This window comes from Podarcis vaucheri, assembly GCF_965113315.1.
Source record: "Podarcis vaucheri genome assembly, chromosome: 3".
NCBI classification, from domain to species: domain Eukaryota; kingdom Metazoa; phylum Chordata; class Lepidosauria; order Squamata; family Lacertidae; genus Podarcis; species Podarcis vaucheri.
Window position 1 is genome coordinate 17,527,231 of NC_138761.1, and position 26,060 is coordinate 17,553,290.

General features: G+C 47.4%; 1 long non-coding RNA gene across 1 annotated transcript in view; it reads left to right on the forward strand.

Annotated features, from left to right (window-relative positions):
• Positions 1–26,060, forward strand: part of LOC309529182 — a 37,101-nt gene that overhangs the window by 8,002 nt on the left and 3,039 nt on the right. The window lies entirely within an intron of this gene.

Below are 26,060 nucleotides of genomic sequence, written 5' to 3' on the forward strand. Positions count from 1 at the left end.
GCAGGAATCTTAGCTAAAGCATCCATGACAGATGGCCATCCCAGAGGTGTAGCATGGAGGGTGCTGGGGGTGCAGCCCTTGAGATCTTTGAAGATGGCTATCCTCCCTCCCTCTCAGTCTCCTCTTTCCCAGGCTAAACATAGCCAGCTCCTTCAAGTGCTCCTCATAAGGCTTAGTTTCCAGACTCTTGATCATCTTGGTTGCCCTCCTCTGCACATGTTCCAGCTTGTTAACATCCTTCTTAAATTGTGGTGCCCAGAACTGGACACAGTATTCCAGGTGAGGTCTGACTAAGGCAGAATAGTGTGATACGTTTCCCTTGACCTGGACACTATACTTCTGTTGGTGGAAAAGCCTTTTCTTTTTTCATAAAGCTTATCCTTTAGAAACTGGTTATTATTGTGTTCCGTGCCCTGCTTTGTTGGCTGATATTGCTGCTGTTCTATTACTTTATTGTTCATTGTTTTAGTTTATTTTATTGTTGGTTTTGTAGATGCTGTTAAAGTCATTTACAGGTTTATCAGTAACTATACAACTATACAAAGATTCTTCCAATAAAGCAAATCTGGCCTACAATCTTTGCACTGTAAATGCATAAGAATCCAGTTTTTTTCTCTTTTTTTGCAATAAATCTTAAAGCTGATCATTATAATCCCCTACAACTGCTAAAGCTCATGTTGGCACCCTTTGCCAAACCTTACCTAATCACTTGAACTGCTGGTTCTGAGATGACCTACATGTGCCTAAAAACTGATTGTTTGCAAACCTTAGTGTTTAGGGCAGTATAGTCTTCTGATTTCAGTACAATTTACATCTGAGTAAACAAGCGTAGCATTGGCTGCCCATTCTATTATTGCCAACAGGACCAAATGAAGTAAATAAAAGAACCTGTCTGCCGCTGAGAGCACTGGTAAGCTCTTAAACAGGTATGTAACCCTACTTTGATGCCAACTTTGCTGCCACATACACCCGGACAACACTGGCCCAATCAACATCACACATACCATCTCGGGACTATTTAATTGCTCATCGTCTAACATTGTGTATGCCATCAAATGCCAACAGTGTCCTTCAGCTCTCTATATTGGACAAACAGGCCAAACCTTACGCCAAAGAATAAACGGACATAAATCTGACATCAAGAATCACAAAACAGAGAAACCAGTAGGAGAACACTTCAATCTCCCAGGACATTCTATACAAGATCTCAAAGTAGCTGTTTTACTACAAAGGAATTTCAGAAATAGACTGGAAAGAGAAGCTGCTGAATTGCAACTCATTACCAAACTTAAAACCATGGAGAGACCTGGTCTGAACAAAGACATTGGATTCTTATCTCACTATACATGACTAAGCCATTTTTCACCTTCTCACCCCTTACCTTTTCCTGTAAGACCTTTTGCAGTCGTTAAGAGTCGTCAGCAGGCTCATCTCAGCTATATGCCAATCTCCCATTCCCACCACCCTTCTGAGTAATACCCCTCCCCACCTTCTCACTATATGGAAGGATCTGGCAACTTCTGTTTCAGTGTATCTGAAGAAGTGTGCATGCACACGAAAGCTCATACCAAGAACTAACTTAGTTGGTCTTTAAGGTGCTACTGGAAGGAATTTTTTTATTTTGACTATGGCAGACCAACACGGCTACCTATCTGTAACAGGTATGTAACCCTGTTTAATAAAGCTGTTTCGTTACCACCAGCCAAGTAAGTAATGACTATAGTAAAGGTTCAACAGACAACCTCTTAGGACAAAGATTTTGCTTTATTGTGTTGGGGCAGCCAACGTGGTATCCTCCAAATATTGTTGGACTCAGAAACCTACTCAGCCTGAGGCCCCCAGGGCCAATCCGTAAGAATGATGACATACCCTCCAACACATTGAAGCCAAAATCTCAGGTGCCATCTTCCCGTTTTTTAATCACGAGAGCAGAGCGGCTGTTCAGATTGCCACAATCTCAGCCCTGGAAAAAAAAGTGCTTTATTTGAGGGGAAATCGCGTGAGATCACAGCAACCAAAATGGCCACTGTGGTCCCTCAATGAAAAAAAACCATAGGATGTCTCGATTTTTCTGGGACACTTGCAGAGTATGTGGTAGGAGCTGAAGTCTGACAACGTGGGGGATATCACATTGGCTACGCCTGTAGTTCTGTACTCACGTCCTGAAAACAGGGACCCTGTCTGATAAATAAGGACTGTGTGTAAATCTGTATAAAATCTGGAGATTCTGACTCCAGCAGAGGTTGCTCTAAAAACTATTATAACCTTTATGCCAGAGGATTCTGCCAGCAAAGAGAAGGGTTACTGCTGGCACAATTTATCTCTGCACATATACTGGAACATAATTATACAACAGGCTGTAGAGGGTCATGGTGCCCCAGTTACCCTGTAATACAAAATGACTCTTCATGCGCTGTCGCAGTTGAATACAGAAATACGGCTCCCATTCTTAACCAGTGGGGCGGGGGAGCAGAGACTCACAGATAGGTGAAGCATACAGAAAGAGACACAGTGCAGATTCTGTGGGGCAGAAGAATGGACTTTTTTTGGTCTTCAGTATATCTGAAGGAGCGTCTCCACCCCCTTCATTCTACTTAGGCGCTGAGGGCCTTCTGGCGGTTCCCTCACTGTGAGAGGCCAAGTTACGGGGAACCAGGCAGAGGGCCTTCTTGGTAGTGGCGCCCGCCCTGTGGAACGTCCTCCCACCAGATGTCAAAGAGAACAACAACTACCAGACTTTTAGAAGACATCTGAAGGCAGCCCTGTTTAGGGAAGCTTTAAATGTTTGATGCATTACTGTATTTTAATATTTTGTTTGAAGCAGCCCAGAGTGGCTGGGGAAGCCCAGCCAGATGGACGGGGTATAAATATGTTGTTGTTGTTGTTGTTGTTGTTTTCCTTGATATGGTTAGGCACAGAGCATTTAAATGAATGAATTGATAAGACTTTCTCTAAAGAAGAGTCAAACTGCTGCAATTTGAGAGCAGTACATGTGAAAAGGATCTGGGAGTCTTGGTTGACCACAAACTTGACATGAGCCAACAGTGTGAAGCGGCAGCTAAAAAAGCCAATGCAATTCTGGGCTGCATCAATAGGAGTATAGCATCTAGATCTAGGGAAGTAATAGTGCCACTGTATTCTGCTCTGGTCAGACCTCACCTGGAGTACTGTGTCCAGTTCTGGGCACCACAGTTCAAGAAGGACACTGACAAACTGGAACGTGTCCAGAGGAGGGCAACCAAAATGGTCAAAGGCCTGGAAACGATGCCTTATGAGGAACGGCTAAGGGAGCTGGGCATGTTTAGCCTGGAGAAGAGGAGGTTAAGGGGTGATATGATAGCCATGTTCAAATATATAAAAGGATGTCACATAGAGGAGGGAGAAAGGTTGTTTTCTGCTGCTCCAGAGAAGCGGAGATGGAGCAATGGATCCAAACTACAAGAAGGAAGATTCCACCTAAACATTAGGAAGAACTTCCTGACAGTAAGAGCTGTTTGACAGTGGAATTTGCTGCCAAGGAGTGTGGTGGAGTCTCCTCCTTTGGAGGTCTTTAAGCAGAGGCTTGACAACCATATGTCAGGAGTGCTCTGATGGTGTTTCCTGCTTGGCAGGGGGTTAGACTCGATGGCCCTTGTGGTCTATTCCAACTCTATGATTCTATGAACTTAACCACACAATACCATTGTTACCAAAATGTCTTCCTCGTACCCCAGCACCTCCTGCCTATAGCACTTGACTGGCAAATTGTTAGCAGTTTATTCATGCTTGTAGGCTCAGAAGTCTTCTGAGTCAAACCCAAGGAGATCATCGGACAAGTCTAGACTAGCCTGTTCTACACTCCGGAGCTTTAAACCAACTGCAGTTAAGTGCAGAATAATATTCAGACAGTGAGGAATTCAGATAAACAGAAGCACAACTTAGGACAGGTGTAGGAAACCTGTGGCTTTCAAGATGTAGCTCCCGTCACCTCCAGCCAGAATGACCAAAAAAACAAGGGATGCTGGGAGTTGTAATCCAACAACATCTGGAGAGTCACAGATCCCCACTCCCTGATTTAGAATGTGGAGATTCATATAATGTGCTTAATACTGGGCAATGTTGGTTCTTCACCACCTTGCATCACAACTTGCCTTGGGCACATGCATTTATGCTGTATCAGGTCTCAGATATGCTCCATCCCTTGTACTTCAGATGGAATGCTGACTTTTTAAAAAAGCACATTCATCCTTTACAAAAATGACCATTTTAAATGCCATTGAAAAACTGCTACAGTGTGTGTGTGCATGTCAGTGGTGTCACAGGTACTAGACAGTAGGTGCTCACCACAGTCTGCTTTACTTTAACACACTGGAGGCAGGAAAAACTTGCGCCCCTCCCCCAATACACCTGGCTCCAGAACATTGGAATGTGAATGTTCTTTCACATCAGTAAATGTACCTTCAACTGTCTTTACTTGTACATGGGTACAAGTGTCTCTCTTCCCCATATGATTGTTGTCCACAAAGTCATAAACGGAGGTCTATGGTTGCTAGAACAATTTCTCCAATAACTCCCAGGGAATGGAGAGTTAATAATTTGCTGCAATTACAACATTCTAAACACTAGGTTACCCAACCATAACCAGGGAATGGTTAACAATAATGCAATAGCACCTTTGCCCTTTGGCCACACAGAATGCTGATCTAGTGCCATAGAAGATACTAGTCCAGAGTCTCTAAAAATGGGTGACGGGGGAAGCCAGGACAGAATTGCTGCTGTCACTTGTAGCAAAGATGGAAGCCGTTGGCCTGAAACTTTAAAGCAAATTTGGTCAGCCTGGTGTGAACCTAATGGACTGGGGATGGCTGGAGCCGATAGGAACCGTAGTACAAAATAGCTAGGGGGCACCAAGGTCTACTTTTTAAAAAAAAATTAGATTTCCTGAGTGTGAACACAAGAGCCAAAATCATACACCAGTCTCACATCTATTCTGCCTAGTACCAGCATTTTTCATTTCCTTGTCTAAAGACAGTGCTAACAGGGGAAGCTGTCAAGGAACAAGTCTGCAGTTTTCAGTCATCAGTCTGCAAGGAGAGCAATTATAGAGTTATAGAAAAGACTAGTGCGGCAGGAGCGAGTTTCTGTGCAAAATTTTTCCTAAGGCAACGACTCAGCAAAGGCACACACAAAATTCCGCTGACATGTGCGAGGAAGCCACAAGCACCCCTGACCTGCAAATAGAACGAATGCATAAAACAATCATGTATTGTCGAAGCAAACAGCCATTACAATATTAAAGCAAATTAAAATAACAGGCCACAACAAAACACATTAAACAGAAGCAGAAAATAATAATTAGGAAACCTCACAATGGGTCAGACTAACCACAACTTTGGGCATGTGTTTGAATCACACACTTGCAATTGAATACCAGTTGCCGAAAACTGCAGGTGGGAAGAGTTCTGTTGCATCTAGTGGGATACTGTGGTAATAGGACTAGATGGGTCTGATCCAGCAAGGGTCTACCTATGTCCTTAAGTGGCCACATCTCTTACTGTTAGCAAAGCTCCAATCCAGATCAGGCTTTGTTTTCCCCAACCATTTCCCAAGAAGGCTGCTGACCCACAAAGCTGTTGCTTGCTCCAATTTAAAAAAATCAAATCAGAGCAAATATATTCAGGGTGGCTGACATTCAGCTGGAAACCAGTCCCCCCCCCCAAACATGTTACAACCCCATCCAGATAGAAATCCCTTGCGGCTACGTTGTTTAGGAAAAGAGAAGTGGTTTAAAATCGTGCTTAAAGTCTCGTCTGCTTTGAGATATACATGAAGCAAGGTAGCAATATAAATTAAATGTTACAGCTGTAAGGTATGCTGCTATCATACATCATATAGCCCACCCCAAATTTGAGGACATTCCCACATCAAATGTTTATCCTTATAGTGCCGGCACAGTCCACACTTTTTCTGGATCTTGCTGCCGGGAAGTTAACAGCTCTTTGAAGAAATGCCAAATACTGTACAACAACCAAAAGGTTTGTTGTTCCACACAAGCGTTCCGCTTGGAACAGGAGGCTCGATCCTTTGCTTGGAGATGGATTTACTTTCAGGTAGGCCGTCCACTTTCCCACTTAAGACCAGAGACTAATTTGCAGTCTACCCATGAGTGGATCTTTTCACTTGACTTGGCATCATCCACTCAGCCGCTAGAGCCAGCCTTTGAGCAAGCGCCGCAACCTAAGCTGAATTAAAAGGAGGAATAGATCATTCTGTCGCATCACCACCATCAGTATCAGAGCTCAAAGGAAGAGCTAACAGGATGAAAGGGATACAATCTCCCACAGCAGTAAATCCAGAAAGCAGAAAATGAGTGCTGTGTTTCACAAGCGGTCAATTTCACATATCTGTATGAGGTTGGATGGATTCTATGCACGTTTGTGGGGATGTAATTCACACTTCATTCAGCAGGCTTACTCCCAAGTAAGGATGCTCAGGGTCACAGTCTCAGAGCAAAACCTTCATTTGGGATTATGTTCCTTCCAGCTCATTGCAATTTACATTTGAGTAAACAAGCACAGCATTGGCTTCCCATCCTATTAAAGGCAGCAGGGCGAAGCCAAGTAAATAAAAAGTCCTGTCTGGTGCAGAGAGCTCTTTTTAGGAGCATTGTAACATTTCTACCCGTCTTCTCCATCTATTATCTAACAGGTGGTTATCTCCTATTATCTAAGAAGAGGTTGAATGTTACTGCCCGACATAGTAAGGATTTAACTGAAGGTAGTGGAAATCTGTTCCTATTTGCATCCTTGGTAACAATGTGCCGCTGCAGAAAGCTAGCAATTCATAGAACTAGACTATCAAGTTGCACAAAGGTGGGGCACGAGACTGGTTTCTACTTAAATGCATGTTCAGGCTCGTTGTACAGGAACACCAGATTTATTTATTGCAGGCATTCCTGTTTCAATTCCCAAGCTGGGGGGGGGGAGGGACATTAATTAGAAGACTGCTCTTATAAATCCCTCCATTGCTTCATTTGACCATTTGTAAACATTGCCCCTATTCTGATAAGACCTTGCATGGGAGAATACCATTTAAATACACTGTAAGTGGTGTTTTCACAAATCTATATGAGTTGGTATGACCCGGACTTAGTCTCGCATGCTGAGCACTGGATGGGAAGACTGGAAGCCCAGTTACACAATCTCCACAGCTGCATATTGCTCATGTATTATTTCCATGAGTGCGGCTGATCCAGTTTAGCAAGAAGCTAGCAAGGCAGGGAATGGGGATAGAGGAGTCATTCTATTTCTTTTTCATTTTAATGAGAAACTACAGTGGTACCTTGGTTCCTGAACAGCTTAGCTGCAGAGCAAATTGGCTCCCAAACGCCGCAAACCCAGAAGTAAGTGTTCTGGTTTGCAAATGTTTTTCGGAAGCCAAACATCCGATGTGGCCTCCACTTGAGTGCAGAAAGCTCCTGCAGCCAATTGGAAGTCATGCCTTGGTTTTTTAACAGTTTCGGGAGTCGAATGGACTCCCGGAATGGATTAAGTGCCAGAACCAAGGTACCACTGTACCTCATTTGCTCAGTTGGTTAGAGCGTGGTGCTGATAACACCAAGGTTGCAGGTTCGATCCCCATATGGGGGAGCTGAATATTTCTATATTGCAGGGGGTTGGGGTAGATGACCCCCAGGGTCCGTTCCAACTCTACAATTCTATGAATATATGTACTTCTTGAACCAACAGGCAAACAGAAACACAGCTGTCCTTCAAAATTCATCCCTTACCTGAATCTACAATGCAGTTTTCCAACCAAACAACGAGTACAAAAATACATCTATTAGCACTTGTACCGGTAAAAACAACCCAGAAAAATGCTTATGTTAAGGGAAATGGCTTGCAAAAAAATGTGTCTATTACTCAAAACTGTATACAAAATGTCTTTATTAGGAGAAATTCACACTAAAATGCTTGTCGGATTTTATATATATTGCAAACTGCTACAAGTACTGGATTTAAGACTGAAAAAAGTGAGAAACAGAAAGAACCAGAAATGACAGATTTGCCCATCCCTAGCAAGGAGACAGCCATTATGAGCAATGGAGAGGCAGAAGCAGTATGGTGCAGGATATAGGGCCGGGGCACAAGGAGACTTGGATTCAACCCCCTGCGCAAAAGGTCACTTCTTTTTCAGCCTGGCCAACACCAGAGGTTCTTTGTAAGGATTCCCTGGGATAACACTCAGAACCCGAACTCCTTTGCAGGTTACTGGGACACAACTATGATCCTCCACATGCAGCTGCTGGGTGACCTTGGGCCAGTCACACTTCTTTGAAGTCTCTCAGCCCCACTCACCTCACAGAGTGTTTGTTGTGGGAGAGGAAGGGAAAGGAGAATGTTAGCCGCTTTGAGACTCCTTCGGGTAGTGATAAAGCGGGATATCAAATCCAAACTCTTCTTCTTCTTCTTCTTCTTCAATCAGTAAAAGCGTATTCCTAGTTTGCATCATAAACTGCTGTAATCCACAACAGCCTGCACTTTGATGCAATAGCTATGTGGCGTCCATTAATAGCGGCTGTTGCCAAATCAACTATTTCAGCCCACTCTGTAGCTTGGGGCCAACACTGTGTGACCTAAATTATTGGTGCAACACCAAAGTTATTACAGCACTGAAGCCTACATGCATAATTACTAGCAGAGCAGGTTAGGTTTACAAGAGCCAGGAGATCCAGCAACTTAATAACAGACTGGACTAATCGTTTAGATTAGGAAAGTCAAGCCCAGATCAACAGTTAAAGAAGGCCAAGAGAGCCCCGACTGGCTCTCCAGATCACCTCATCCTGTTGACTGGATGAACTACCTTCCAGCCATCTTCAGGGGGGTGGAGCAGCAAGGCCAGCAGGAAATCAGGCCAGTAGAAACCTGATTTATTGGCAGCTTCAGGGCCTAATAATGCATAATACTTATGGTACAGTTTACTCATAGGAAACTGCTTTAATTTTTTTTTTTTGTTAAGAACTATTCCCAGCCCTGCATCTGGAACTACTGCGAACTGAGCTGTTCATCAATTAACTAGGCAACAGTGCTTTTCATATCAACGTTGAGAGTCTTTTCTGCTTTGCAATGCACCAGTTACTTTGCTAACGTTTTGCACGACACTTTACATAGGCTAATGTCATTATGATAAAAGCCATTTGATTTGCTTTTGAATAGGAATTATGGATGCATCAACACCACAAACTTACATCACTTGCAAATCACTTTTAGCCCACAAAGAATCTTGGGTGCTGTAGGTTTATTGAGTTTAGACGTATGTTTATAGGCTCCTACCAGTTTTACAGGACTACAGTGCCCAAGGTTTGTAATATGGTTGAATCTTCAGTGGGAGATCTGTTTAATTATCTGCTGGATGACCTCCGGGTGACTGTCTACCCTTTGTGCTGTTGGGAATGAATTCAGCAAATGTCTGGGATGCGTGTATTCTTTCCACATTAGCTCAAATGTGTGCTGGGTGAATCCTTTAGACTCAATAAAGGACACCCCATTCCATTGCTGCCTATCTTTAGCAGCAGCACTTGTCATCGCGGACTAGCGTGGCATTTGTTAACTGCGCTGTAACTCGCAAAGCTAATCAGGAGCATAATGGGGCAATATATTAGGCACCTCTGCGAAGCCAAGAAATGTGGTCAGATTGTTAGCAAAAAATAATCTTAACAGCACAATGGTCAAGGGTGAGAGTTGATATTAAATTGCTGATATCGTACTCCTGAACAACACTTTTATCGTGCAAAGAGCTCAGCAGTTTCCCCCTTACATTACTTCGCAGCTACCCTTCAAAGGAAGGTCACTATTATTCCCATTTTACAGATAAGAGCACGGGGTTGAATCCAAGCTAAGTTTGTTGAGCTTAGAACCCATCAAAATCAATAGGACAAGTTAACTATGACCTTGCCTAAGTCCCATTGATATAAATGGGATTTAAGGGCAGCAAATGGAGTTTTGTCCTATGATACCTCACCCCTGTGTCCTACAGCCCAACATCTGCCGCCTGAGGCAGCCACCTCACACCAAATGATAGGGATGGCCTTGTATAATCCTATTCACACAATCTGTTCTGTAAAGTTAATTTAAATCTGATCTGTACTGGGGCCCAATAAAGCATTGCAGAGTTGCAATCACTTGTCTCTCTGTGAATCAGTTGAAGATAATTATCATTAAGGGTGTGTTATAACACAAGCTAGAATGTAGTATAAGACTGCCCCACGCGGGTCTGGCAGCGTGGGGAGAGAACAGCAGAGGGAGAGATCATGAAGGCAGGCAAGTTAAACAAGTGCAGGGATTGGGAGACCAAGGCCCACCAGATGTTCTCAGACTCCATCTCCCACCAACTCCAGCCAACATAGCCAACTGTCAGTGGTGATGGGAGGCAGAGTCAACATCTGGAAGACCACAGGTTCCCCATCCCTGAGCAAGAGATGGGCTTTGGAGCAAAACAGGTGGCACAACTATGCAGGCGTACAAAAGGGGGCAGGAGCAAAGAAAGGTTTAAAGACTTCGAAAGTGATCGAAAGTCGTAGAGTCTGAAAGGTTAAGGTCACAGGCAGGCGTTTATCAGGAGAAAGATAAGAACTTCATGCTGACATTTTGCAGAACAGTATGAACTCTCTCATACAGAAATGGAAGGTCAGTGAATAATTTTCCTTTGTGTTGTTTCCATAAATTTGCAAAGTATATTTATTTCCTTGCACAGTACAGATAAGGAAAGTGAGGAAAGCTGTGGGGGGTGGGGTGGGGGACGCTTTTTGGATAGACTCGTCTGCTACTGCCGTTTGGGTTCCCTCCAGCTCCCAGCTAGCACATCTCAGCTGTCCGTGGCTCATTGGTAAATAAATGCATTTATGCAACAGGTTGCAAAACTCTTCCTGCCATTCTCACGGCTGAGCAGCAAAGGCATGATACAACATTAAATCCTTTGGATATAGAAATCCTTCAGTGCACCGAAAGCAGAGTGAAAATAAACCCAAAGTGCCATCTCAGAGGTGCAGAATAACCCCATATTAGTTGATCGCATACTGATGTCCTGATTCAACACTGAAGCCACAAGCTTTGCAGATCCTATCCGGTTGCAAGTTTACTTGAGTTCACAGAAGTGGTTGCCAGCTTGAATTTCTGCTGGTGCAGAAAGGAGATCAAAGTACCTGTGTGTATGGGAGAGAGAGGAAGCCGCCTTATGCTGTTGCCCAGCTAGCTCATTACTGCCAGGGTCTCAGCTACAGGTCTTGCTCATCACCTGCTAGGGACAGAAACATGTACTCTACCACTGAGATATAGGCTGTGTGCACACGCAGAAACATGCAGAAGCTGCATTTCACAGTATGCTTTCATATAGTACATAGCGGTTTGCAGTTATACACACCTTTGCAAGATAACATAATCTAAAAGAGCACCCATTATCCCTGCTGTCCGCACACACAGGTGAGCATGTTTTCAGACTATTGTGCTCTCTGTTGCCCTCCCCTAAATTAGTGTTTCCACAGGCTGTGTGCATGTGTTCCACAGTCTTCTGAAAAGGGGCCTGAAACTGGTGTGCTGATATATGGAGGATATATATCAGTATAACGAGGCAGCTAAGTTACTGTACTTCTTCCTAGTTTGCCTATTTGATTCATAGCCAAATAGTTAAACATAGTGAGAGGTCCTGCAAGATCAGTAGATCTGCCCCAATAGGAGAGAACTTAAGAAAGTGGTGTGTGGGTGTGCGCATGCACAGCACTTGAGAAGTATATTCTCAGCACAAAACGGATTATAACAATTACAGCAGAATGCATTTTACATTGACATGGGGATGGTGCCGTGTGTATAGACTGGGATTTGGTAGAAAATGCACGTTTTTTATGGGGGGGGTAGTTTAACTAATAACCCAGAATGCAATGAAACCCGTACCTGCTCCACTGAAAAATCCTCTTAACATGCGCCCTTCTTTCTCACCTTTCTTATATCATCCAGAACCGGTTTGAAATCCATATAGTGATATCAGTTTCATAATCTCTCTGACCTGGCAACATATCGTGAATCATGATGTGTGTGCTATGCAAGGATCACAATGTGGGGGAAAGCATGAAGCCAACCAATGCTTCTACTATATAGCTCCATAATTATTTCAGACATCCTGATATATTGGTATATCACAACGTTTAGCTGGTGCTGTATCACAATGTTTAAAACCAGATATCGCCCAGCCCTAGTGCCAAGTCATAATAATAATAATAATAATAATAATAATAATAATAATAATAATAATTTATTTATACCCTGCCCACCTGGCTGAGTTCCCCCAGCCACTCTGGGTGGCTCCCAATCAAGTGTTAAAAACAATACAGCACTAAATATTAAAAACTTCCCTAAACAGGGCTGCCTTCAGATGTCTTTTAAAGATAAGATAGCTGCTTATTTCCTTGACATCTGACGGGAGGGCATTCCACAGGGTGGGCGCCACTACCGAGAAGGCCCTCTGTCTGGTTCCCTGTAACCTCACTTCTCGCAATGAGGGAACTGCCAGAAGGCCCTCAGAGCTGGACCTCAGTGTCTGGGGGTGGAGACGCTCCTTCAGGTATACTGGACCGAGGCCATTTAGGGCTTTAAAGGTCAGCACCAACACTTTGAATTGTGCTCGGAAACGTACTGGGAGCCAATGTAGGTCTTTCAAGACTGGTGTTATATGGTCTCGGCGGCCACTCCCAGTCACCAGTCTAGCTGCCACATTCTGGATTAATTGCAGTTTCCGAATCACCTTGAAAGGGAGCCCCACGTAGAGAGTGTTGCAGTAATCCAAGAGGGAGATAACTAGTGCATGCACCACTCCGGCGAGACAGTCCGCGGGCAGGTAGGGTCTCAGCCTGAGTACCAGATGCAGGTGGTAGACAGCTGCCCTGGACACAGAATTGACCTGTGCCTCTATGGACAGCTGTGAGTCCAAAATGACTCCCAGGCTGCGCACCTGCTCCTTCAGGGGCACAGTTACCCCATTCAGGACCAGGGAGTCCCCCACACGCACCTGTCCCCCCAAAACAGTACTTCTGTCTTGTCAGGATCCATCCTCCAACAGCCTCCAGGCACTCACACAGGACCTTCACCGGTTCTGCTTTAAAAGAGAGGTAGAGCTGGGTATTATCATGATGGGAGGGCGTTCCACGGGGAGGGTGCTACCACAGAGAAGGCCCTCTGCCTGGTTCCCTGTAACTTCACTTCTCGCAGTGAGGGACCCGCCAGAAGGCCCTCAGAGGTGGACCTGACTGTCATCTTACCTCCCCACAAATGTTGTACAAAGACAAATGCTTGATAAACAGGCCATCTGGAAGCAACTCAGGCTCTCTTGCTTTATTTATTGCATCCATATCCCCTCTTTTCTTCCATCATGGACCTCAAGGTAGCACATCCAGGTGGCCTTTCATGCAGGCGCTTAACAAATCCACACCTGCTTAGCTTCTGCATTGCTTCAGCAAGGTGGCAGCCTCATGTCCCCTCAGGCCCTAACCCAAAGCACTATTTAAGACATCTCTCGATCCCAAAAGCAGTAGCCCTAGATGCTGGCACATTTAGAAACACCAGCATACTGGGAGATTAACTAGACCAGATTATATAACAGGACAGGGGAGAAGCTCAATTTAGGATCTTGACCTCAGTTATACGATACCCTTCCTTCAGAACAACTTCCTGGGTAATCTTTTAGACCTTGAGAGTGTTACCCTCAGTCACCTGACACTGTCACTTAGAGAACACTTGTAATCAATGGGAATAGGGCAGATATAGTACAGACACCGTAGACTTCAAAGGAGATACAGCTGCTTTATGGAATAAGCCCCAAGCGCCAAATGATGCGTAAGAGGAGTCACAAAATGATTAATGGATACAAATGGGAGAGGCTCTAGAAAATTAACTGTAGAATTAAGGCCAGAATATGTTTTGTGATTAATGACTTCGGGATTGTGAAGCATGTTGCACAGAGAAAACACTGTAGCAATTGCCACAGCTGCCAGATTGCAGTTATTACGGGGTTGAGAGTCATATTGGCCTGCAATTCAAAGTGCCACTTCCTGCTAGTTTTGCGGCAACCGCCACAAAAAGGACAACCCAAAATGGGCCAGATTGGGAGCCATGCCTGAGACTTCCATTCTTGCCCCTCTGTATTCATTTAAGGACAAATGGAAATTGAACCAAATGGGCCACATTTGTGGGGCTTTCACGGAGCCCCTACTTTCAGATGGAATTCAGCTAGCACCCTCAGCTTGTGGAATTACAGTTGATTTTGTTTGTTGCTCTTATGCAACAAACCTTCTTTGCCCTCCCAAAACTGGACTTTTGCAATAAGGAAAGTGACAGGAAAATTCACTGGGAAATGTGGGTAAGAAAGACCCTGGAGAGTATGCCACAACTGCAGCTAGAATTTTGTTAGCTAAGAATTGGAAATCACAAGAAGTCCCAACAGTGGAGGAATGGCAAATGAAGGTGATGGACTTTTGGGAGCTAGCCGACCTGACTGGAAGAGTCCGCGACCAGAAGGAGGAGGAGTACCAGGAGGAATGGATGAAATTCAAAGACTATTTAGTTAAATATGTTAAGATAACTTAATTGGAAAAGCTTGCAAATATCAGATAGGCTTAGGATTTAAATATGTGATGTTACAGAATAATATGTTTAAAGTCAAAATGAAAACAAAGAAAGATGTCAAGTGATTAAGTTAATTTTATGAGAAAATTGGTTTTGGAAAACTGTTACAATGATATACACTGAAATTCAGCCAGAGGGATTTGAGGAAGTCACTTAACAATGTTACTAAGATTGGATCAAGTACAATTAAGATGTTTGTTTAAATTTTTTTGGAAAACCAATAAAAAATTTTGAGGGGAAAAAAAGAAAGATCCTGGAGAGGCACTGCCAGTCATTGTAGAGAACAATGAGCAAGATGGACCAATGGTCAGCCTGGATAGTTCAGTTGGTTAGAGCATGGTGCTGGTAATGCTAAGGTTGCAGGTTCAATCCCCATATGGTGGGTTGGGCTAGAAGATCCTTGGGGTCCCTTCCAACTCTACAATTCCATGATTCTATGATTTGAATCTATGACTCTGTATAAGGCAGCTTCCTTTTTTATGTCTAACCTCCCTGTATACCAATCAGAATGAATGCTCAATAAATTGCTGACACTGTCTAACCTCCCTGCAAACTTTGGGCAAATGAATCAGGACAAATGCTTGATAAACAGGTCATCTGGAAGCAGTGCTGGTTCAATTTCCCATTCATCCCAAAATGAATGCATGCTCCATGGGCTCACAAGCCTAGAAGCCAACACAGACTGGTGTTTTCTCACACAGCCTGTTACAGGAGGAGACAGCAGTGAGAATCATCACTCAGAAAGACAAAAATCGGAGGGTGCTATTTCATCATCATACACAGCAATTGCTACAATCCCCCTTTGAAAATATCACCCCCACCTTCAAGCCTTTCTCTCTCACACACAAACCACTTCCTCACTTCCCCTAACAAATCTGCATTCTGCAGGTGCTACCTGTAGAAGTGTTACCACGCTGTTGATGAGCTGTTGAAGGAAGGTGTGGACTCTGCTATCAATTCCCCAACAACAAATCTGATCCGTTGGGCAAGGAGGAGGAAAGTGGCCCCTGGATTGACTCAGGTTTATCAACTTGGTCAGTGGTTTGTTCGGCTGGAACTTTGGAGGTATGCATTTGGGAAAAGATGATGATCATTATCAATTAATCACTGTCCTTGACTGTACTGTATGGCATTTTAATATATAAAAGAATCTGAGCTGTGAATTACACACTATCCCTTTTAAGCACATTCAAAGCATATTCTTTCCCTCAAGGAATTCTGGGAACTGTAGTTTACCGCTCCTAGAGTTACAATTCGCAGCAACCCTTAACAAACTACAATGCCCAGAAATCTTTGATGAGGAGAATGTGCTTTGAAGGCATGGTTTGTACACAGCAAAGAATTAAGAAACACACAGAATTAAATGCTGCCAATGTGGTAATTACAGAGTGCATACTTTGCTTGCAGAAAATCCATGGTCTCTCCAGCAGTAAACTAGGCAAGACCTCTGACTGAGATCTTGGAGAGTTGCCATCTGTCAGAGCTGCTTGAAGATCCTAGCTCACAGAGGATCACGCTAGCCAGCGATCATTAAGTAAAAGTCTTTATTGAATTACAGTTTCCATTCTCACGCTGCTGCGCGCAACTCTACGTCTAGTAGCTAGATCGACGAAGCTCCGTCTGAGTCTCCGCCCCGTGCGCACCAACTTAATATCCTAGCCCTGCTCCACCTTTTCCGCCTGACTGTCCTCCTCTGGGTCCCTCTACCCCCCGGGGCTTCTTCCTTCCGGGATTCTTCTGACGCTGACCCGGACCCTCCTGCCTCCTTGCGCCGGGCTTTAGGACCTGGCTCCCTTTCCGGGCTACTTACTGCGCCGCCTTCCTCTGCATTTGAACTTGGCGCGCGCGCCCAACCTTCCACTTTCCTCTTAACCGTTTCTTCGCTCCCCGATGGAGGTGTGGCCACTCCTGACTCATGCCCTCCCTCCTGTGGTGAGCTGCCAGCGCTTGCCCCCTGGCTCCCTTCCTCTTCCCTGCTCTCTGGCGGTGACGCTGGTCCCGATTTCCAACTGCTCTCCTCTGAGTCCCCTCTGGCTCTATCTTCCTGGGGTGCCCCCCTAGACTCCCCCCTTGCCCTGGCCACTGGTGCTCCTTTCTGTGAATCCTCTGATTCACTGGAAAGACTCGGAGATCTCGGGTCGTCGTCATCACTCATCTTTTCTTCTGCCTCCTCCCCTTCGCTCTCTGTTTCCTCCCTTGCCCTTGCCTCTGCTCCTAAACCCCTGACATCCATCCCCCCCTCGAAGCCCCCCATTCCCCCCTCCCCTCCTTCCGGTGCTGGAGCTGGGGTCTGCTGTTGCAAAGGGACGAACGTCGGATATCGTTCGCTTCCCGTGGCGGGCCTCCATCTGAAGTCTCGCGGGTCTCCCTCCCTGCTCTCGTCGACGACGGTCACCTCCGCTTCCATCTCTGTGCCGCCGTGCTCGAAACCAGGGTCGTCCCCGAAAACGTCCATGTCCGTCTCTCCCTCACTTCCTCCTGGCGGCGTTGCTCGTCCTGGGCCTTCCAGCCACCTTCTGCGGAACTGCTCCTCTGGTCTATCGTCCCACCAATACGAGGGTTCTGATGCAGATCCCGAGGGTGACCCCTCCGGGGAACGGACGTCTTGTGTCGGGTCCTCGTCCGAGTCGAACCCCCGGAAAGTGCTGGCCGAAAGCGTGGGCGTGAAAAGCCAGTCGTCGAAAAAGTCTGCTGGCATAGGTCTATGTGGGAAGAGGGCATGAAACTCGTCTTTGAGTAGAGGTTCGTCCAAGGCGTAGCCCGGCACCCAGCTGTTCGCACTGGCCAGGGTGCCCTCCTTGGCGAGAAAGTATTCTACCCCCTCTTCCCCCCATCTGGAGTCCAAAATCTCCGTGACGTCATTGATGCGCTCCTTCTGTGCCACTCCCGCGTGCCCCGTTCTGTCTCTGACCGGACTCGGCGCCGTTCCGGGTTCCTGGAACCTGTGCGGTGCCTTGTAGGGAGTGAGCACCGATCTGTGGAACACCGGATGCATTCTGGAACCCTCCAGAAGTGCCAGTCTGAAAGCTACCGGGTTGACCTGCTCTTTGACTTGGTAGGGCCCCAGTTGTTTATGCCCTAGTTTCTTCTTGGCCAACGACCTGGCCGGCACTGCGTGGGCTGCTAACCAGACCCAGTCTCCCACGTGGAGCTCTTCGCCAACCCTTCTGTGCCTGTCCGCTTGTACCTTGTATGCGTGTTTGGCCAGCTCCAGGTGGCGCCTCAGCTGATCGTGGACTTCCTGCAGCTCCGACGCGAACGCATCTGCTGTCTGCGGCTCCCCCTCCCCCATTCTTTCCAGTCCCGGGAAGGTTCTGGGGTGCCTCCCGTTGTTGGCGAAGAACGGCGTGACCCCCGTGGACACGTGCTTCGTGTTGTTGTAGGCGAACTCGGCAAGCGGCAGGTAATCCACCCACGTCGCAGGCTGTTGATTCGCATAGCATCTCAGGTACTGCTGCATGATGGCATTGACCCGCTCCGCTTGCCCGTTGGTCTGCGGGTGTCTTGCCGACGCCAGGTTGATCTTGACGTTTAGGAAGCCCATCAGCTTCTGCCAGAAATTCGAGATGAACTGCCGCCCGCGGTCGGACAGAATAGACCGTGGCAGACCGTGAACCTTGAACACGTGGTCTATGAACAGTTTGGCGGTTTGCTCCGCCGTGGCCACCTTCGCACACGGAATGAAATGTGCCATCTTGGAAAACAGGTCCACCACCACCAGCACTGCCGTCTTGCCCCTCGAGCTGGGCAGATCTGTGACAAAGTCCAGAGCCACCCTTTCCCAAGGTTCGACCGGAGTTTGCAGCGGTTCCAACAGTCCTGCCGGCGGTCTGTGCACTGGTTTGGCCCTCTGGCAGGTGTCACACCTCGCCACGTAGTCTGCGACCTCCCCTCTCATTCCAGGCCACCAGAAATCCCTGGCTACCAATTCCACCGTCTTCTCCTTGCCAAAGTGCCCGGCCGTGGGCGCGTCGTGCAGCTGCTGCAGCACCTTGGCGCGAAGGTCGTCTCCCGGTACGTAGATGGCCCCTTTACGGATGAGCAATCCATCTCGTAGCTGGAAACCGTCGGCCTCAGCCTTGCCCCTTTGCACCTCTGCCATCTTTGCTTGCGCGAAGGAGTCATCCTGCAACGCTCGCCGCACCGCCTCCAGGTCCACGGTGGCCGCGGCGCACGCCCATACTGTTGGTGCGAAGATGTGCATGGCGGCCGCTGGCGTTGCGTCCTCCAGATACTGTGGCTTACGGGAGAGGGCGTCCGCCATGATGTTAGTGTCCCCCGGGACATACTCTATGCGGAAGTCGAAGTTCGCAAAAAACTCAGCCCAACGTATCTGCCTCTGGTTTAGGAACTGTGCCGTGCGCCAGTGCTCCAGATTCTTGTGGTCCGTGCAAACCTGCACCGTGTGCTTGGCGCCGATCAGGAAGTGCCTCCACGCTTTGAACGCTGCATGAATGGCCAGCAACTCCCTGTCCCAGATGGTGTAGTTCTGCTCGGACTTGCTGAGCTTCCTGGAGTAAAACGCTCCCGGCCGCCACACCCCCTGCTGGTCCTTTTGCAGCAGGACCGCCCCCACGGCTCTGTCCGAGGCGTCTGTCTCCACCCTCATCGGCCTGCTGGGGTTGACGTGAAGCAGCTGCTCTTCCGACGCGAAGAGACGCTTGAGTGCCTGAAAGGACTGCTCCGCCTCCTCTGTCCAAACGAACTTCTTTTTCTTGGAGCTAAGCGTGTCTGTGATGGCCGCTGTCTGCATAGCGAAGCCCTTGATAAACTTGCGATAGAAGTTCGCAAAGCCGACAAACCTTTGGACCTCTTTCCGGTTGCGTGGACTCTTCCAATCCAATACCGCTCGAACCTTGGCGCTGTCCATGGCGAGCCCCTTGTCAGACAACTTGTAGCCCAGAAAATCCACCTCCGTCACGTCAAATTGGCACTTCTCCAGCTTGGCGTAGAGCCTATGTTGCTTTAGTCTGGTCAGCACTTCCTTGACGTGTCTGTCATGCTCCTGCTGCGACTCCGAAAAGATCAGGATGTCATCTAAGAAACAGACGCACGTCTTGTAGAGAAGTCCCGCCAACACGTGATGCATGAAAGCTTGAAAAACGTGGGAGCCATTTTGCAATCCAAAAGGCATAACTCTGTATTCGTAGGTACCCAGTGGCGTGAACATGGCCGTCTTCCACTCATCTCCCTCCCGCATGCGAATGAGGTTGTACGCCCCTCGCAGGTCTAACTTGGTGAACACTTTTCCCTTCCGCACCTTCGCCAGGAGGTCGTCTATTCGGGGCATGGGGAAGTCCGACGGCTTGGTCCCATTGTTTAAAATGCGATAGTCCACGACCAGTCTTTTTTGGGGCGTGTCTCGCTTTTTAACAAAGAATACAGGACTGCCCCCCGCTGCCTTGGACTCTCGGATGAAACCGCGCTCCAAATTATGATCTATGAACTCTTTGAGTTCCTGCAGCTCGTCCTCTGACATGGAATACAGTTTCCCTTTAGGCAGCGCCGCCCCCGGAAGCAGGTCAATTTTGCAGTCATATGGTCTGTGAGGGGGTAGCCTGTCCGCCTCCTTCTCGCAGAAAACTTCCAAAAATTCTGCGTACTTGTGGGGAATCGCTTGCAGCGTGCCTAGCAGCAGCTGTGACTCCTCTTGCTCCCCTTCCTGCCGGGGCATGATGCAGTGTTCAGCACAAAAGGAAGAGCCGAAGATCAGCTGCCTCTGGTACCAAGCCAGCGTTGGGCTGTGCTTGTCCAGCCAACTCATTCCCAATACAATGGGCGTATCTGATAGTTGAGTGACATTGAAGCTGATGATTTCTTTGTGATTCCCAAGTCGCATCGCCATTGGCGGCGTCTGCTTCACCACTTGCCCCCCTAGCAACTCCCTGCCATCCACCGTGACAACCTGCAGGGGCAGTGTGGCCGGCAGCAACTGTATAGCGTGCTTGTCGACAAACTCCTGCCCTATAAAGTCCGCGTTGCTGCCCGAGTCGATAGTAATTGGCACGTCCATGGTGATTCCATTGGGCAGCTGGAGAGATGCGGTGAGCCTCACCACTGGTTTGGGCGGGAGGGGGTTCACGGGCTGTAAAATCTCTGGGGACTGCGTCACTAACACGTCTGGCTGGGCCCCAGGGCCTCTTCCTCCAGCCAGACTGCTTCGTTTCCCTGCTGTGGTCCTCCTTGCTGCGTTGCTGCAGTCACCATTGCTGAGGCTGCAGTGAGCTTGTGGAGCCTCTGGGGACACTCTTTCGCCATATGCCCTGGCTCCTCACAGACGTAACACTTCCTGTTCCCTCTAGGAGGCTTCGCTTTCACTGCTGCCGGTGCTAGGGCTCTGGTTGCTGACTGAGCCCTTGCACCTCCAACCTCCATAGGTTCGGCTCCTCCTCCTGGCGGAGGCGTGGATTGCGCCCGCGCTGCTTCTCTGGGAAGGAAGGAGGGGCCCCTGGCTGGTTCGCGCCCTCCACGCCCTTCGTCCCTGCTCCACGGACGTTCTTCCAGCCTCACCCCCACTGCCAGTGCCCTCTGAACGACCTCCTGGGTGGTTCGGGGTCTCTCCCCCCTCGCGATCTCATCTTTAATCGAGCTGTGCAGCCCCTCCCAAAAGAGGTCTCTTACCGGGGCCGAATCTCTGTCCCATTCCAGGGCACTGACCAAGGCGAAAAAGCGGGCATGGTACTGTCTGACGCTGGCCCTCCCTTGTCTTAGTCCATGCACCTCCTTCCGGGCAAGATCCACGTCAATACTTGATAAAAAACACCCATCCATCGCTTTAATAAAGGCATCTGCATTCTGGAGCGCCGGATCCTTATCTCTCCATAAATTGCGTAGCCATGCTTTAGCATCCCCATGCAAATGGGACATGATGAATCCCACTCTCTCTTGCTCATCTCTAAAGTCTTTATGCAGCAGTTGCAGTGCGCACAGTACGTCTGCTCTAAAGTTGGGATACTGTTGCAGGTTCCCATCGAAGTGAGAGACCAGCCCGCCTGTTCGTCTCGCCAACCCAATTCCCTCCTGCCGGGGTGTCTGCTTCGTCAGCACGTCTAACCTGATCTGGAGATCCCTGCAGGCGGCAGCTGCCTCCTCCTCTCTCTTCCTGGATGCGAGAGCCTCGGCATTCAGTTGTGCCACTGCTTTTCTGAGTTCCTCTATCTGCTGCTCAGCCGTCATGTCGTCTGCTGTTCGTGAGCTCACTAGTAGGCACCTGTTTCTCTCCCCTCCTCGGGGCTGTAGATGCCCACCATTTGGAGACGGAGCTTACTGTCAGAGCTGCTTGAAGATCCTAGCTCACAGAGGATCACGCTAGCCAGCGATCATTAAGTAAAAGTCTTTATTGAATTACAGTTTCCATTCTCACGCTGCTGCGCGCAACTCTACGTCTAGTAGCTAGATCGACGAAGCTCCGTCTGAGTCTCCGCCCCGTGCGCACCAACTTAATATCCTAGCCCTGCTCCACCTTTTCCGCCTGACTGTCCTCCTCTGGGTCCCTCTACCCCCCGGGGCTTCTTCCTTCCGGGATTCTTCTGACGCTGACCCGGACCCTCCTGCCTCCTTGCGCCGGGCTTTAGGACCTGGCTCCCTTTCCGGGCTACTTACTGCGCCGCCTTCCTCTGCATTTGAACTTGGCGCGCGCGCCCAACCTTCCACTTTCCTCTTAACCGTTTCTTCGCTCCCCGATGGAGGTGTGGCCACTCCTGACTCATGCCCTCCCTCCTGTGGTGAGCTGCCAGCGCTTGCCCCCTGGCTCCCTTCCTCTTCCCTGCTCTCTGGCGGTGACGCTGGTCCCGATTTCCAACTGCTCTCCTCTGAGTCCCCTCTGGCTCTATCTTCCTGGGGTGCCCCCCTAGACTCCCCCCTTGCCCTGGCCACTGGTGCTCCTTTCTGTGAATCCTCTGATTCACTGGAAAGACTCGGAGATCTCGGGTCGTCGTCATCACTCATCTTTTCTTCTGCCTCCTCCCCTTCGCTCTCTGTTTCCTCCCTTGCCCTTGCCTCTGCTCCTAAACCCCTGACACCATCAGTCAAGGATAGATGGAACAATAGTATGTCTCAGTATAAGATAGCATAAAATGTTCATACATCAAGATAACTCAAGAAGCTTCTAGAACCATGAATGTGTGTGGTTGAAGTGATTGTTGTCTTTAAGATCTGTGCCACTTTATTCTGCATGTGACCTTCTCTGTCAGATTAAGACAAATATACCTTTGTAACCTCAAAATCCCCTCTACAACTGGCGAAAGCAGAACAAAATGTACAGAGAAAGTTGAGCTATGTTTCATTTACCCAAAGCATGCACATCACAGAAACCAGCCATATTTTGGTATATAAAATTGTTTGATTTTATTCTGTTGTGCTTTGTTTGCTTTTGCCCTGTGTGAGGAAAGTAAGGCAGGCGGGCTTTTTTTAATAAATAGGCCACTGTTCCCAATGTAGTGCACACAACTGAATTAGCTGTCACAACTCTGACTGATTAAAATCAGCTCTCATATATCCAGATCCTTGTAAGTATTGACTTTTCCATTGATTTGTGTCTGCGCTAAGAATAAAGCTGTGGTACCAATCTGTAGAAATGCTCAATCTCCTGTGTTGGGAATCTGTTTATACATTCAGCAGGATCAAGTGAGAAAACAGATTTTCTTGGACTCCTCCACTTCAGGCAGTTGGGAAGTTGCAAGTTTGAATGCTCGTGTCAAGATGCTGGACTAGATAGGATTTTGGCCTGAATTTGATTTAAAAGTATAGCATGTACTCAGACTGTATGTTTTAGTGGTCTCTGCTTTACTTGACAGTGACTGGCAATACAGTGGTACCTCGGGTTACAGACGCTTCAGGTTATAGACTCCGCTAACCCAGAAACAGTACCTTGGGTTAAGAACTTTGCTTCAGGATGAGAACAGAAATCATGCTCTGGCGGCGCGGCAGCAGCAGGAGGCCCCATTAGCTAAAGTGGTGCTTCAGGTTAAGAACAGTTTCAGGTTAAGAATGGATCTCCAGAACAAATTAAGTTCTTAACCCGAGGTACCGCTGCATGTAGAAAAGAATAAGCTTGCAAGGTAAAAAGTTGGTACATTCGATCCATGGGACAATCTGTACAGCGGTTGCAGAGCCAAGGACTGAAATCTCATTAAGTGTGACTTCTAAGCAGGTGGACATGAACAGTTGTATGTCTTATCACTAAGAAGGAAGGCAACTGCTCAGCCTTGGATACAAGCTTATTGAGTCCCAGGCTTCAATTTAGCAGGACCCTGAGATGATACAGCAAAAGGGCACACTTGAAGTATGCTTGTCATGAGATGCGGAGCTGACCGCTGAGAAAAATTTACATGACTCAAGTTTCACTCCATTTGTTTTTGCGGAATCCGCTGGTGCTTTTTGTGTGTTTCAGTGACAGCAAACGACATCGAGCTTTTGCACTCTGAAAGGCAACTGTGACTTAGGTGCATAGCACAGGGCGTGACGACCATAATAGCATGGAACACTGTGCATTATAAAGCCACATTTCTCAAATTAGCCAGGGGGGAAGTCTAAGCATAGGGACAAACAGGGATGGCTATTACATGTAGCTGAACTTATACATGGCTATACAAGGGATACCCACTTTGTCTGCTCAGTGCTGCTGTCTAGACTCTATACTAATGTTATGTGCTGAGTTGAATAGGATCCAAAAGGCAGCAGTCTGATTGGTCCTAGAGCAATAGGATTCAGAATGCAGCAGTCTGATTGGTCCTAGAACAAAGGATCCAGAATGCAGCAGTCTGATTGGTCCACAGGAGCCACCCAATCCAGCTCCAGGTGGAAGTGAATCCGCAACCTGATTGGTCTACAGGAGAATACCGGAATTAGCCAATCACATGGGGCCCATTGTGTAAATAATGTATATAAAGCAGACATTCTGGGGGAACTTCCATTCCTCCTCACCACTATGAGCTGAATAAAGAGCATGAAATCCACTCTCAACTCCAAGTATATTTCAACTAAATTATAGGTTCACAGCCCAAGGGCCTGAGTGAGTGAGCGATCTGCTCTAATGTCCCCAGTGATGCTTTGCAGACAAAGCTGAGTTTCTAGACCGCTATTGGGTTAGCTGCTGTGATGTCACATAGGAGCCTAGACCTAGGAAGTGAAATACAAGGATAAACTGAGAGGGAATGTCTTGGCACTGGAATTTCAAGTCCACCGGCTAATTTTAGTGCCAATAAACCCCTTCACCTTCGCCTGTATGATGTAGGCTTCCAGAGGACACCTCAGTGGTGCAAACTGACTGAAGGGAGAATACGGTGCCCAGAATGCGACCTCATAATGCACCCTGCCAGACAAATTCCAGTAATGTATATAGGAGTGACTGAGGTTCCTCAAATGCTCTGAGAGGGAGCAGGACAGGCTATGAAGCTTTCAAAGTGGGTATCGCCTCTCCATTTCACAGCTTCTCATTCCCTCCCCTCCCCACTAATCCCAGAAGTGCTTACATTGGATGCCCCGGGATTGCCCCCCTTGTGAACCTGGCTACGTTGCTTGAATCCTGGGGGTGGGGAGATAGGGGGGCCAGTAATGAAATCCACACGCTCTTCCCCGATTCTTCCTTACTTTTTATCAAATCACCCACCCACCCCCTGAACCCTCCTTAAAGTAGCTAAGGGACAGAAGCTTAAAAAGAACAGCATACAAACCCCGTCTCTCCCTTCATGAAAGGATTCGGAAGGAATATTGTTTGCTGTGAACTGTTTCCGAAATCTTTTCTTGACAGAACATACCTGAGTTGAGTGGGAAGAAGACTCCCACCGCAGGTAGCTTATTTTGGATGTCACGGATTATCGGCAAATGACTGGTTATTTAAGTTATTGTTATTTTAATTTTCTTTCCAGGGTCAGGGGAGAGAGTTGCTCGTGGGGTTTTCTGCCTCAAATTCCAAAATACCTTTATCAACTTTCGGTACTATGCATCTTGATTCGGAGTGTTCTTTTGCCATTTACTCATCTGTAGGGGAGAAAATGTCTTGCACAGGCCCTAACCATAACCAAATTTACATATGTGTAAAGTCATTTGCCCACATTTTCTCTCCCTACCTTGTCTGCCCCTCCATCCATGTGTTGTTTCTGCATTATGTCACATCCACAGCATACATTTAAATGACATTTATATCACTTTAACAGGCAGGGCTTCTGCCCAAAGAATCATGGGAATTGTAGTTTACCCCCTCAGAGAGCTATAATTCCCAGCACACTTAACAGACTACATTGTGCTTTAAATGTAGTGCTGTGGATGTGACCTTAGAGACTATAAGCTCCAATGGCAGCTGGGCCCTATCTGTTTAACGCCATGTTGCCATGCCAACTGAGGCCCAGGATGATCACCAAGCACCCAAGGGGCAACTGTCGAAGCTCAAAAGGACCGCAGGGACCACTGGCA